Below are 6,877 nucleotides of genomic sequence, written 5' to 3'. Positions count from 1 at the left end.
TCTAAAATAATCAAATCTTACGGTCCAAACTTAAATCCAACTGCTAAAATAATTATAAAAAAAATTCTTTCATAGTGTCCAATGAGTTTCATGGTGGCAGTTTAGTGATTTTTCAATATTTATCGGTATCTAAATATTTTAGGATAAAATGTTCATAACACTAAATGAGGATAGCCTACATAATTTTTTTTTTTAAATTACTTTAAGAAGAAAATTATCCTAAATTCATTTTTTTAATAATCTCAGGCTAAAAAGTTAACCAGAAGGAGTTAGAACAGAAAAACTATTTCTGAGTTAACAATTTTAAGTTTTACCCCAAGTGTTGGAGAAAGTCTTATAATAAACATGTGCAAAATGAAAAGGCAAAATTTCTCTTACCACATCAAGTGGCCCAATGGTAAAGGCACAGACTGTGGCTTCCCAATAAACAAAAAAAAATGTGGGAGGTTTCGGTTTCGATGTTCCGAGTTGGTAAGTCTGCTTGACTGTGGTCACAGGCAGGGTGAACTTCGTCATAGCTTCTCCGAGCCTGAAAGAGGTGGATAACCGTGGTTTGCTATCAATTGTCCCTCTTTTGTAGGAAAAAAACACAAAATTTGTCTGATTGATTTTTTTAATTTTTTGTTAAATTATGAATTTTTCCATTAAGAGATTCTTTAAAGAGGGGTGAGGAACACGCTAAACTATATTTGAATATATAGTCTTTACATAAACATCACCACCAAATGGTGGATAATTAAATCGAGATGGGGAATATAATATAAGAAATTTCGTATTGATGGAAGTTTATGCTCCGAAAGACCTTGACTTTCTTGTCATCTAGAATTATGTATGAGGCTCTCATATATAAACATAAACGCATGGACTGAGGGAGGTAAGGCCCAGTGGGGGCACATGCCCACTCTCATTCCTTTTTTCTTTCATTACAAATTATTTAATTAATTATTTCTATTTTTTTTGCATTGCAGATTATTCAATTAATTATATTAAAATAGTAAAAATCCTTTTTTAGTTTTTAAATGCCTCACCGTCTTGTATTTTTTTCTCACACACTAATGTCTAAACCTTGTTGAGTTGCATGCATTTGGTTAATTAGTACAAATGAGCATTAGATTGTCAACAATTAAAGATAAAATTAGACAATAAAGTAATAAAATTAGGCATTTTGTAATTAATTTTTTCAGCATTTGTAAAAGAACTAGCTTTATTTGTCCGAACAATGAGCTCAAATTTTTTAAGGTGCCCTGACACACCCCGACCCAGAAAGTCCACTTGGACCCTGAATCGAACTGTGCTGGCCGACACTTGGAAGGTGACGAAGCCATAAAATGTGATAGTGTATAAAAAGTGAATAAATTTGAATCTAAAAGTGTCTAAGTACCATAGTGCGCTACGAGTGGGAGCGAACCCATTTCACACGCGATGTCAGAGCATAAGTAAGGTACAATAGTGTGGGTAAGAATCATACCCTCAGAAATATCCATCAATACTAAGATTCGCCACAGATTCTTGTCGATACAAACTCAACAGCTAAAACCTGGAGGGCACCAAACAGAAGGTGTGAGTAAGCAATAAAACCAAGCTTCCCAAAGTTATTACCTCTCTAAAAGTAATGCCCCTAAATGTAAAACCTGTATCGTTTTCCATAAGACAGTACAACATTATACATATATCTAAACCATACTCAGAAATGACCAAAACCACGGTTTGCCATCAACTCCACCATACATTAATAAGTAGGCCAAATGAACTAAATCAATACAAAGTGATATATCAGTCAGAGTCATCTAAAATGACATGTACAACTTATCCATATCTCATCAATCATGGCTAGCATATAAGTCGGAGTCACCTATAGTGACCTGTACGACTTATCCATATCTCATCAATCTTGGCTAGCATATAAGTCGGAGTCACCTATAGTGACCTGTACGACTTATCCATATCTCATCAATCATGGCTAGCATCTAAGTTGGAGTCACCTATAGTGACCTGTACGACATATCCATATCTCATCAATCCTGGCTAGCCAATAGCTCAATAAGTATACCTGCACACGAGTCGGAACCACCTAAAGTGGTCTGTACGACAGGACTGGGTGTAAATAAATACGCTCAAGTGCTCCGATCACGTGAAGACTGAGCGAATAATCGAGGGTCACTTACGAGTCGGAACCACCTAAAGTGGTCTGTACGACAGGACTGTGCACCTACCTTGAATCCAAGGTGAGTGTAAGGTGTGGGAGGTGAACATCACGTGAAGGACTGTGCCTTGGCCACGGGCGGGAGCACTAACACCGGGGTGCAAGTTTATGAGCTCTCAATGCATCTCAATATAACATGTGGAACTCATGGCAACCAGTACGATAGTATCAAAGTTGCCTAACACATAACTGTAGTCATGCTATAACTCAATCGATTCAATTAATACCATAAATTCACCTGAACTTACCTGAGTGTCCTGAGTTCACCTTTGCACTTGAAAGCATTCCCAATAATTATATGCAAGTAATATACATATGGATATACCATGATGCAATCTAATACTCAACCATGTCGTAGCATGTTCAATTATAAACAATACAGTGAGAAGTGTACAATCAATAACCCCCTACTCCCAAACTACTTATTTTCAGGGATAATTATCCATGACGACCCAATTAACACTAATTTAGCTAACTAATTCATAAAACTAAAACTTACCTTTACCAATTTCCTTCGCATTACTCAATTTCCCAAGCAAGGCTTTTGTCTCAAATATTTTATGGCTGCATCTAACATCTCGTTAGACTGCCTACGTATCCTAAACAGGGATCAAGTCATTCGTAGTTCATATAGTACTTCAAGCATTCACAATAATTATATATGAAAGTAATATATCTAATCAATTTAAAAGTGTCGATAGAACTCTAAAAAATATGTACGTTAAAAAGGAAAAGATCCACTTACCTAGAGTCCACGCTATGATTCTCTAGCGCACACATCGAGGCGTCCTGAATGATTGGTCCTTGTGACCAATTATCAAATCACATCTCAGAACTCTTATCCGAAGAATACGTAATTCACATAAAACACAATCCCAACGACATTCTAAAATAGTTTGGCACCCATTGACCACAAGTCAACCGTCGATCAAAGATCGACGGTAGGGTTTACAACCCTGTATAACTTGACCCGGAAGATCCGCATATCAGATTTCCAATCCGCAACTCCCAACGATCCACAATATGTTTCTAGAATAACATATTAAAATTTCATTACGATCCAACGGTCAGATCTCCGCCAATTGCCTAAAACAAGTGGCTGTGAACATTTATTTTACTAACTTACAAATCCAATTCAGGAAGATCCGTAAGTCGGATTCCCGATCCATAAATTCCTATGATCTTTAAATATTATGTATTATAATGTATCTAATTTTGGTGACGATCCAACGGTCGGATCGTCGATTCACATTTTTATCAAGTAACGTATCGTAACAAATTTAGGTTCCAACTATCAACCTACGTTATTCAAATGACAAAACTGAATTCAAGACATTTGACATAACCTAAAAACAGCATTGGCGGCCCACTGGCCACGCGCCACCGCGGGTGGCGGTCGGCCGCCCCGACTCGCCGGAAAATCCAACTATTTTAAAAAATTCTCAAACTTCACAGAAATGAAGATCTCAGTGAATGGAGCAACTTTCATACCTGCCATGAAGTCCAAAAATGGACGGAAGATGGTCAATTTTTCCCACAAAGCCGGCGGGTGCCTAAAACTTCCCGACGTCGATTCGTCGTCTACGGTGGTCCAACGGGGTCAAGGTTGGTTGGGTTTTTCTCCTGGGATGATGGGCTACAAAGCCCAAGTGGTGGCATCGGCCATCGCTTTGCCGATTTGCAGGAAAATCGAAAAGGGTGACCGGAGCACCATTGATTTTCGTCAACTTTCGTGGCCTCAAACCGCCACATACCATGGTTAATCAAGGTGGTTCTTGGGTGGGTTTTGTAGAGGGAAATGAGAGCTTCAAGATGGTGGTGGTGGCATCGAAAAATTCCACCGGAGTTGACCGGAATCGGTCTTGGAAAATAGACTCGCGGTGGTGCGGGTATGGGTGCACGGGAAGCTTTTCCCCCCCTTTTTTTTTTCTTTTCTTTTCTTCTTTCTTTCTAATTGGCTGCAAGCTTCACTTCTCTCTTCTAATTGGTTCCTTGTCCCTTTAATTTAATTGGTCCACTAATCCCACAAGGTGGGAATTCGAATATTTAAATAACCAATTTCAAACGTCCATAAGTATACCGTTATAATCCGGACTTGCAAACGGTTTTCGCCTATACGTTCGTACCAATGAGTACTACGAGGATATGCTAAAAGAATAAGTCCCACATCTCTCAAGTCGATGGTCAACAGAAGTCAAAGTCCTTGCCTCTAGGGCAATTTTGTAAATTCACGCTTTTAAAATAAAATAAAAACGTAAAATTTGGAACGGGTTGTTACATGCCTCCTCTTAATTAAATTTCTGGCTTCGTCCCTGCATAAACGCTGTAGACATCAAAATTTCGGTGAAATGAATGTTGATCAATAATTAAAATTTTAACGCTCACGTGTCACATAAATTTTACATGTAGCGTGTGACTCAACGAAAAATCGAAATAAATCGGAAATGTCATCAAATAGGACACGTGTCAATACCTGGCAGAAATGATTTATTTCATCTGATTATTTAAATCCAAAAATCAAGTTTTGGAATTCTATAAATAGGAGGCCAAAGGCATTCATTTTGGAGGGGAGGAAGAAGAGAAAGAAAAGAAAGAGGAGAAAGAAGGGGGGAAGAAGGAGAAAGAAGAAAGGAAGAAAGAAAGAAACCTTGAAACTCTAAAGCTCTCAAGCAAATCCCGAAGAATCAAGAAAGCACTCTTCGTTCATCGTTCATCATCCGTTCATCCTTCAAGATCAAGCCCCAACGGCCCTTGAAGATTCATTCATCATCCGTTCATCCTTCAAGATCAAGCCCCAACGGCCCCTTTGGATCAAGAACCTCAACAAATCCACACATCCAATCAACCTTCAAGATTAAGCCCAGAAGCCCTTGAAGATCCGCTCATCCATCAACCTTCAAGATCAAGCCCCTACGGCCCTTGAAGAACTTCCACCAACTCAAGATCAAGCCCCGACGGCCCTTGAAGAAAGTGTTCATCGTTCATCATCCATCAACCTTCAAGATCAAGCCCCAACGGCCCTTGAAGAACATCCACCAACCTTCAAGATTAAGCCCAGAAGCCCTTGAAGATCCGCTCATCCATCAACCTTCAAGATCAAGCCCCAACGGCCCTTGAAGAACTTCCACCAACTCAAGATCAAGCCCCGACGGGCCTTGAAGAAAGTGTTCATCGTTCATCATCCATCAACCTTCAAGATCAAGCCCCAACGGCCCTTGAAGAACATCCACCAACCTTCAAGATTAAGCCCAAAAGCCCTTGAAGATTCGTTCATCAACTGTTCATCCTCAGATCAAGCCCCCGACGACCCTTTGGATCAGCAACTCATCTACAAACCTACACCCTACGAAGATAGAATCAGAGGACCAAATTACAAAGAGATTGTAACCCCAAAATCATTAATACAAAATATATATTTTGTACATGTATTCTTGTCGCTTGTTTCAGGAATTATTCGTGTTTACAAATTTGGCACGCCCAGTGGGACAATCTCTACCTCTCATCTCTATCCTCAAATCATCAAAAAAAGCAAATGGCATCAAGAAAGGATCAAGCTGTTCCTGCAATCAAAGCAAAGAACAAGAACATCATCGCCGCAAGTGGTGATATTTCGGGCATCATAACCCGAAGTAAGGCAAGAGATCTTTTTGCCGCGGCTTCCGCCCCTGCATTAACTCTGTCAAAGGAACAAGAGCACCTGAGGTACGAGCCTGTGATCACCCTAGCCTCGCTAAGGGCATCAAAAGGGGAGAGCCCGAGGAAATACTCAGAGTCCCTACTCTCCGACGCTGATTCGAGCGGCAGTACAACCATGCAAGTCATGACCACCGGAGCAACTTCAATCGAGGAGCAGCTAGCTCAGATGAATGAAGCAATTGCAAAGCTCACACGGACTGTGGAAGAGAAGGACTTGCAGATTGCCGCACTCGTCAACCAACTAGATGCGCAGCTCGACGTAAAAGTCGACCCAAATGTTGGCCCATTAAAGAAAGAAGAAGAGGAGCCACCAGAGGAGGAAGATGAAGAGAAGCCGAAGCTAGACCAAGCAACGGCATCCGTGGGATCTCTCTCTATCCAGCAGCTACAGGAGATGATCGCAAGCACTATCAAGACACAGTATGAAGGAAGCTCGCATGACTCTATACTGTACTCAAAGCCTTACTCCAAGAGGATTGATGCTTTGAAGATGCCAAGGGGTTATCAGCCCCCAAAATTCATGCAGTTCGATGGAAAAGGCAACCCGAAGCAACATGTCGCCCATTTCATTGAAACTTGCAACAATGCTGGGACAGAGGGAGACTACCTCGTCAAACAGTTCGTGCGTTCGCTGAAAAGTAACGCTTTTGACTGGTACACTGACCTCGAACCTGAGTCTATCAACAGTTGGGACCAGCTAGAAAGGGAATTCCTCAACCGTTTCTACAGCACTCGTCGTACTGTAAGCATGCTAGAGCTGACCAGTACAAAACAGTGGAGAGATGAACCTGTCGTCAACTACATAAATAGATGGCGCTCCTTAAGTCTGGATTGCAAAGATCGGCTTTCTGAAACCTCTGCCATTGAGATGTGCGTTCAAGGCATGCAGTGGGGACTACACTACATCCTTCAAGGCATCAAACCACGAACATTCGAGGAGCTAGCCACCCACGCCCATGATATGGAGTTAAGCATCAC

Source organism: the organism of the source record quoted next, unplaced genomic scaffold (assembly GCF_019419815.1).
Source record: "Pyrus x bretschneideri cultivar Hongxiangsu unplaced genomic scaffold, Pyrus_bretschneideri_v1 Contig7, whole genome shotgun sequence".
NCBI classification, from domain to species: domain Eukaryota; kingdom Viridiplantae; phylum Streptophyta; class Magnoliopsida; order Rosales; family Rosaceae; genus Pyrus; species Pyrus x bretschneideri.
This window is presented reverse-complemented; position numbering follows the sequence as displayed.